Genomic DNA, 9,260 nt, shown 5'->3' with positions numbered 1-9,260 from the left:
TTATACTAATTCTCTATAATCTCATCCAAGAGATAGAAGCAGAGGGAACACTTTCTAGCTCATTCTATGAGCTGAGCATTACCCTAATAATATAACCAGACAAAGACATTACAAAAAAAACTACAGACCAGTATGTCTCATGAACATAGATGCACAGTCCTCAACAAATTATTAGCAAATTGAATCCAACAATGTATAGAAAGAATTATACACAACAACCAAGTCATGCAAGGCTAGTTCAACATTTGAAAAATCAATTAATATAATCCATCACATCAACAGGCTAAAGAAGAAAAATCATATAACCATATCAATAAATACAAAAAAAGCATTTGATAAAATCCAACATCCATACATGATAAAAACTCTCAACAAAGTAAAAAATAGAGGAGAACTTCCTCAACTTGATAGAAAACATCTATCCCAAAACCCAAAGCTAACATCATACTTTTTTTTCATTTTCATTGGAGTATAGTTAATTTACAATGTTGTGTTAACATCAGACTTAATGGTGAGAAACTAAAAGCTTTCCCACTAAGATCAGGAACAAGGCAAGGCAAGGATGTCTCCTCACCTCTCAACACATCATATTGGCACATGATCAGTTAGACAAACCAGTAGAACAGCAATAGATCTATTTGAAAATGTAATAGTCTATTATAATATAGCAATAGATCTATTTGAAAATGGAAATGTAGTATGCATATGATAAAGGTAGTATCTCAGATATATTGGGGACAGATAAACATTTTAAAAAGTAGAGTTGGGATAACTGAATGGCTATATGAAAAAAAAATCGGATCTAGTCCTTTCACCATATACTACAAAATATTCCAAATGGATCAAAGATGAAATAATAATGAAACCATAAAAACACTGGGGTGGGGGAACTGGTAAATTCCTCTATAGCCTGGAAGTGGGGAAAACTTTGACTCAAAGTCCAGAACAAAAAAAATCACTGACAAATTTAACTACATAAAAATTTTAAAAAGAAAATTTTGTATCACATAAAGGTTATAGAAAATGGTCAGGACATATGAGCCAACAGTTCACAGTAAAAGAAACACAAAGGCCCTTATATGGGAATTCCCTGGCGGTCCAGTGGATAGAACTCCTTGCTTTCACTGCTGCGGGTGCGGGTTCAATCCCTGGTTGGGGAACTAAGACCCTGCAGCCGAGTGGCACAGCCAAACAAAGAAACAAACAAAACAAAACAAAACAAAACAAAACAACCCACAAAGGCCTTTATATATATGTGAAAATATGGGCAATCTCACTCACATTAAAAGAGATACAAATTAAATCATACTGAGACTATTTTCTTTCCTATGAAATTGGTAGAAATCCAAGTATGATGATGTATTCTGTTACTGAGGCTGTGAGGAAAGAAGCACTGTCATGTACCTCTGGTGGGAAGGCCAAATGGTATTTCTCTGTGGAGGAGAATTTGGCATTATCTAGGACATATATATGTATTTAGCATTTAATCAGCAATCCTACTTCTAGGGATCTATCCCAATAATACTATGGCAAAACACAAAAACAAAAACATGCCTTTTCAGTGCAACACTATCTTATTATAGCAAGACCAGAAACAACCCAGTGTCCATCAGCTGGGGAATAGTTGAACAAACTATGGTACACTCACACAATGGAGTTTTATGGAGCTGTTAAAAGGAGTAAGGAAGATTTCTTCTATATACTCTGGCAATGACCTCCAGGATATATTGCTAAGTTAAAAAAAGCAAGGTGGGGCTTCCCTCGTGGCGCAGTGGTTGAGAGTCCGCTTGCCGATGCAGGGGACATGGGTTCGTGCCCCGGTCTGGGAAGATCCCACATGCCGTGGAGCGGCTGGGCCCGTGAGCCATGGCCGCTGAGCCTGCGCGTCCGAAGCCTCTGCTCCGCGGCGGGAGAGGCCACAGCAGTGAGAGGCCCGCGTACCGCAAAAAAAAAAAAAAAAAAAAAAAAAAAAAAGCAAGGTGAAGAACAGTGTGTGTGGTATGCACTTATTTCATCCAAGAAAAGGCAGGGTAATATGAATATAAATACACACACACAAATGTGCTTATATTTTTCTTAAAAAGGGAGGAAAGAAGGGAGGGAGTGAGGGAGGGACATATAGAGAAGATAGATAAACTGAAAACCAATAAAAATGTTTATCTTTAGGGGGAGGGTGGCAATAAGGTGAAGAGGCTAGAGATGGAAGCTAAGCTAGACCTCTCCAAATGTAGCAGTTTTCAGTTTCAACTTTAGAATTATGTAAGTATCGTTACATGCAGTCACACAATTAAAATTAAATCAAAATGGGGGAAAAAAGTAATCCCAGCAAAGAAGCAAAGTGAAACAAGCAAGGTGGTGATTGACCCCCATAGACAGAGTTTATTTCTTATGCCTCTAAATATGGTGATGTGACTCCACATCCCTGGTGGAGCGTATCCTAAGGAAAAAATAAGCAACACAGGAATCTGTGTATCTGTTTTCATATATATATATATATATATATTGCAAATAAATAATTATATTAATGACATTGGGAATCAAAATTTTCAGTGTACGATAAAAGAGATACAAATATAAAATCAATGACAAAATTAAACAAAAACCCTATAATCCTATGTTTGAAATAAATTGAAAAATCATTAACTCTTGATGTATTATTCTCTTTAAAAATATGTTTCATAGCTCCATCCACTGAAAATGCCACGAAATAATGACCAACCTTATTACCCAGATTTGGGTCCTGAAATACCATTCCTCACTAAAAGGAACCAGGTCTGGGGCAGGAAATGTGCAAGATGAGTCTGAGACATTGCCTTGTACCAGACAACAAGGAAGTTATCAAAGATTACTAGGGCCAAAGACTACAAGAGAGCTAACTTAAAGGGGCTTTCTCTGTTAAATTTATAATTATATTTTTAAAAACCCTCATCAGTCACTTTGGAGGATAGGTAACCCACTCATTATTCTGAAAACCGGTAGGGAAAGAATCTATAATTTACCTTACCTTTTAAACTGTATCTTGGGGTAACCAATATATAGATGAGAAAAAGGTCTTCTTTATAGAAGTATTCCTGCTAATAAACATAGAATGAATGGTAGAATTAGATCATCATCATTTTGGAGCCCTAATGAAAATAAAGAATCTAGTAAATGATTATTAATGGCTGCTAAAACCAAGACGTGAAGGGTTGATAAGGGTACTTGATACTGGATAGATCAGGCTGGCAACACCTAAACCTCTGGATTGATCTTTTCATCACAAAGAAAGATCCAGACTTAGTATGCACCTCTTGATGAGGTTGAACAGGAGGTTCTCAGCATTAACAAAGAAGTATACATACCAAAAATATTGAGCCTTAATTTGATTAAGCTTCTAGATGTAAGGACCAGTTTACAGAAAATACAGGGGTTAAATGGCACAAAATGAATGCAATCAGCAAAATCCAGAGAGTGGGAAATTCTACAGTTTAAATGACCCTATTCTTTCAACCCATAAAAGGCAAGAGGAAAGAAGGTGTGGAAGACTATAGATTTAAAGAGATGTATAGGGACTTCCTTGGTTGCGCAGTGGTTAAGAATCCGCCTGCCAATGCAGGGGACATGGGTTCGATCCCTGGTCTGGGAAGATCCCACATGCCATGAAGCAACTAAGCCCGTGCACGACAACTATGGAGCCTGCACTCTAGAGCCCCCGAGCCACAACTACTGAGCCCGAGTGCCACAACTACTGAAGCCCACATGCCCTAGAGCCCGCAGCCCAGCCGCAACTACTGAGCCCACGCGTTCTAGGGCCCACGTGCCTCAACTACTGAGCCCATGTGCTGCAACTACTAAAGCTCGTGCGCCTAGAGCCTGTGCTGCACAGCAAGAGAAGCCACCACAATGAGAAGCCTGCTCACCACAACAAAGAGTAGCCCCTGCTTGCCGCAACTAGAGAAAGCCCGTATGCAGTAACAAAGACCCAATGCAGCCAAAAACAAAAACCAAAAAAAAAAAAAGTTTTTTTTTAATTAAAAAAGAAGAGATGTATAAGTCACATCAACCAAGTACACTTGACCTTGAACAATGCAAGGGTTAAGGGCACCAACCCTCAGTGCAGTTGAAAATCCAGGTATAACTTATAACTGGCTCTCCGTATACGTGGTTCCTCTACATCTGCAGTTCCACATCACAGGACTCAACCAACTGCTTGTGTAGTACTGTAGTATTTACTATTGAAAAAAATCCATGTATAAGTGGACCTGTGATGTTCGAACCTGTGTTGTTCAAGGGTCAACTGTACAGGTCCACTTATTCTGGATCCTGAATTGTAGGAAAACAAGGAAATTTAAACATTGACTAGTTACTTAATAATATTAAGAAATTGTCATTTTAAGTATGATCATGATATTTTGGTTATGACAAAAACAGAGTATTTATCTTTATATATACCTAAGTTTTAAATGGATGAAATAATCTAATTTTTTTGTGCTTTGCGTTAAAACAATGGAGATGGGCTTGGGCAGCTGGGGAGGGGTACAGATTGGCCTTGGGTTGATAATTGATGAAGCTAGGTGACAGGTACATTGGAGTTCATTCATCAAGAATCTCTACTTTTATATATTTGAAATTTCCCACAATAAAAAGTGAATAAATGAATAAATACCTTGTATTAGCTGACAACTCCCAAAGTTGCAACCTCTAGCCCAGACGCTTCTCCTGAACTTCAGACTCCTATATTCAACTGCTGACTTGACATCTCTACTTGGATGACTAATATGCACCTAAAACTTAACATATCCAAAACCGAGATCATTATCTTTCCTCTCAAACATTCCCCATCTAGTCTTCCCATTCTAGTTAATGGCAACTTCATCTTTCCAGTTGCTCAGGCCAAAACCTAAGAGTCCTCCTTGACTCCTCTTTCTCAAATCCAATCTTTAAGCAAATACTAAGGTAATTCCTACAAAACATATCCAGAAATTTAACTGGGTATCCTGTATTTTTATTTGCTATATCTGACAACCTCATTCCACTGCCACAAGCTTGGATTACCGCAATCCAAACTGGTCTCCCTGATTTCACCCTTGTTCCAAGTTATAGTCTCTTCTCTAGGAAAGGGTGGAAGTTACTCTAACCATAAGTCAGATCATATTACCCCTTTGTTCAAACTCTTCACTGCAGCCAGAGTTCTCATGGTTTTCTTCTGTGTCCTCTGCAGTCTTCCCTTAACCTTGCCTCTCTCCCATTTACACTCCATTCCATACCTTTATGGGGCTCCTCACTATTGCTCTCCCTTACTTGATACACACCAGCTTCAGATCCCTTGCCCATTCTGTTCTTTCTTGGTTTACACCTTCCTCAGATATCAGCATAATAGGCTATCCCACCTCCTTCAGGTATTCTCTCAAATTATTCAAAATTGTAAAACCTCAATAATCACTATGGGGAATACCCTGGCGGTCCAGTTGTTAGGACTCCGCACTTCCACCGCAGGGGGGCATGGGTTGGATCCCTGGTCAGGGAACTAGGATTCTGCGTGCCACGCGGCGCAGCCCAAAAATAAATAAATAAATAATAATCACTATGTCTCTCCCCTGCTTTTTCTCCACCCTATCATTCTAATACACTACTTATTTTATGAATTTATCTTATTTTGCCTGTCTCAGCATGCACACCCATGCCTACCAGAATGTAATTTTAAGCTCTTTGAGGATAGGAATTTTTGTCTGTTTTGTACACTGCTGTATCCTCAAAATCTAGAAATTGTGCTGGCAAATAATAGGTGCTCAGAAAATATTTATTGTTAAATGAGTAACTAAATTATGACAATGGAGCAAATCTTTCCAAGTATCCACAAATTTAAAATAGATGGAGACTTCCCTGGTGGTCCAGTAGGTAAGACTCTGCACTCCCAATGCAGGGGTCCCCTGTTCGATCCCTGGTTGGAGAACTAGATCCCGCATGCGTGCTGCAACTAAGAAGTCTGCATGCTGCAACTGAAGATTCCTCATGCCATAACTAACAGCCGGCACAATAAAAATAAATAAATATTTTTAAAAATATATATGATTTGTTTTCAGTTATTGCATTTCAAGTCCCTAATCACAAATTTTATTATATATTTTAATAAAGGAGATGAAATAAATATGGGATTCCTGAGTCCCATGTTTACTTATTTCTTTGATAGTCGAGTTTTTTTCTTCCATTCACACTAGCAGAATTTCCTCCATCTAAAGTCTAGATTTAGAATCCAGACAATTTTTGGACTTCCCTGGTGGCACAGTGGTTAAGAATCCACCTGCCAATGCAGGGGACGCGGGTTTGAGCCCTGGTCTGGGAAGATCCCACATGCCAGGGAGCAACTAAGCCCGTGTGCCACAACTACTGAACCTTCACTCTAGAGCCCACGAGCCACAATTACTGAAGCCTGTGCGCCACAACTACTGAAACCCACGCACCTAGAGCTTGTGCTCTGCGACAAGAGAAGCCACCGCAATGAGAAGCCAGTGCACAGCAACAAAGAATAGCCCCCCCACTTAACACAACCAGGGAAGACCCATGCACAGCGATTACCCAATGCAGCCAAAAATAAATAAGTAAATAAATTTATTTTTTAAAAAAAGAATCTAGACAATTTTATACATATCACTATAAGGCCATTATTTAAGGCCATTATAACTACATATAGATAATAAATCCTCTATTGTCTTCCATTTCTGTTTATGCTGACAGAGGAGAGTAATTTATATAGCATGTGGTTTGGGGTTTAGAATGACTACTCCCCAGGTTCCAGACCTAACTTACTCTTGAGGTTTCTTAAATGTGGTTGAAGAAATTCCATGGTTACAGCGACTATGCTTAACGACCACCTGGGGCTTGATGTGCTCAGTCTCAGGTTTACCTGTCCTCTCTGCATTCACCTGTCACCATGCTATCTGTATACATGCTTTTATATTCTCAGAGGGCAACGCTCCCTTGCAGATGCTAGTACAACAGTAATGAAGAGGTAGTCATTCTTAGGTAGGACCTTAGCCATTCTAAGGTAAATGAAAACTGAAATGCACACTTTAAAAACTTTCAAGGGCAGAGTTCCCTCTCTCTCTTATTCCCCAGTCCCATTAAAGGAAGCATAAAAGGAAGAGAAAGGTTTCAGTGCATGCGACTATTTCCACAAGAAAGGCCTTGGCACGGTGATGGGCAGGGAGGAGTATGTGGGCTGAAGAGGGTGTCCTAAGGGGCACAGAGCCCTCCCATCTGACCCGGTCTTCAACTCTGAGAATCCTGAGGCCACGGTGCAAGGCCCTTCAAGGGCCCCTACGGCTCCTCCATTTGGCCACAGGTTAAACTAATCTCTCCCTCAGACTTTGTGGCCCCTCTGGCCTCCACCAGGCCCGCCTCAACCTCGCGTACAGTCACTCTCTCTCATTTTCAGTCTCTTCTTTTCTACCAGGCGACATGCCCCAGAGTAAATCATTCCCTGTCGTTTCCAGAGACCTCCAAGGGATTTTCCATCATAATAATCAAAGACCAATCCCAGTGGGTTTCCATGGGTTCCGGTTCACCCTGACTTCCGGGGCGTACTCTCTTTCTCTTGTCTCTGAGGCAGGCCAGGAGGCCGTGGTCCCCAGCGCATCTGGCGAAAACAGCTCTCCAAGGATAAGCACAGAAGTCAAGTCCCTTGAAGAGCCAGGCTGGTCTTTCATCACAGGGAAAGGAAGGGCGACTAGGCACTCAAAGGTAAGACAAGTGGAGAAGCCAGCGCCCTGGGAAACTCCTCGAGATACCCGGGAATCCCGAACCCATTCGCGAGGACCCGACGGCTCCCCAGCCCCCCTCCCCCACCTTCACCTCACCCCGCTCCAGCCCGCCCTGTCCAAACCCCTCCGGCCTCCACCTCTGAGGGCCGGCTCGCGCCCGAACTGGGTGGGGTTGCGGGATCTGCCTCGAGGCCACTTGGTCCCGCGGAGGCAGCCTAAGCTGCGTGGCCACGCCCCCCAGGGCGCGCTCTGACCAATGAGAGTTACTCCTCGCCCCCTGGGCCCCGCCCCCGCTGCGGCAGGCTACTAACGGTTTTAACGGTCCTAACGGTTTCAACCGTTAACCATTTAATCGTGGGCCTGGCCTGCTAACCTACATTTCGCCGGGCACCAACACACCCACCCACGCGCACCTCACGAGATGGACCCTCCCACCTCCACACTCACACCCTGCAGTCCACCCACCCCTCACCAGGCATCCTTAGCCGATGAAGACCCTCTCAGTAGTCAACGCACAGTAGTTATAGATGGCTGGCTAAGTCATGAAATGGGATGAGATCACCAATGAAGGAGTATGGATGGAAAACAGATTGTATTGAGTCCTAGGACACACAACGTTTAGAGGCTTAGATGAAGAAAAAGCAGCAAAGGAGCCAGAGTGGGAGTGGTTAGGGATAGGGGAGGAACCCCAGGAGAGTGAAGTGCTGTGGAAGCCACCTGGACCATCCTTCAAAGAGGAGGAGGTTAGCTGTGTCAAATGCTGCTGATGAGTCAAGGAAAATGAGGAGTGAGAATTAATTATTGGTGACCTGGAAGGGAGCAGTTTTAGTGATGTAGTGGGGACAAAAACCTGATTGGTGTGTGGTTTCAAAAGACATTGCTGATAAAGGACTAGTATCCAAAATCTATTTAAAAACTCAACAATAAAAAAATTAAGTTGGCCGAAGAGCTAGACACCTCCCCAGAGAAGATACACAGATGGCAAATAAACATATGAAAAATGCTCAACATTGTATGCATTAGGGAAATGCAAAATAAAACAGATAACACTATGCAACTTTAAGAATTGCCAAAATCCCAGAATGCTGGAAACACAAAATGCTGGTGAGGCTGTGGAGCAACAGGAACTCTCATTTGTTGCTGATGGGAAAGCTGAATGGTACAGCCACTTTGGAAGATGTTCTGGCAGTTTCTTATAAAATTAAATATACTCTTACCATATGATCCAGCAGTCATGCTCTTTGGTATTTACCCAAAGGAGTTGAAAACTTATGCCCACACAAAAACCTGCACATGGATGTTTATAGCAGCTTTATTCATAATTGCCAAAACTTGGAAGCAATCAAGTTGTCATCTTCAGTAGGTGAATGGATAAATAAACTGTGGTACATCCAGACAATGGACAATTATTCAGGACTAAAATATCTATCAAGCTATGAAAAGACATGGAGGGAACTTAAATGCATTTTACTAAGTGAAAGAAGCCAATCTTGAAAAGGCTACATACTGCAGGATTCTAAA

The sequence above is a fragment of the Grampus griseus genome, assembly GCF_964374135.1.
Source record: "Grampus griseus genome assembly, chromosome: 10".
Taxonomy (NCBI): domain Eukaryota; kingdom Metazoa; phylum Chordata; class Mammalia; order Artiodactyla; family Delphinidae; genus Grampus; species Grampus griseus.
The sequence above is the reverse complement of the archived record's forward strand: the minus strand, read 5'-3'. Positions refer to the sequence as shown.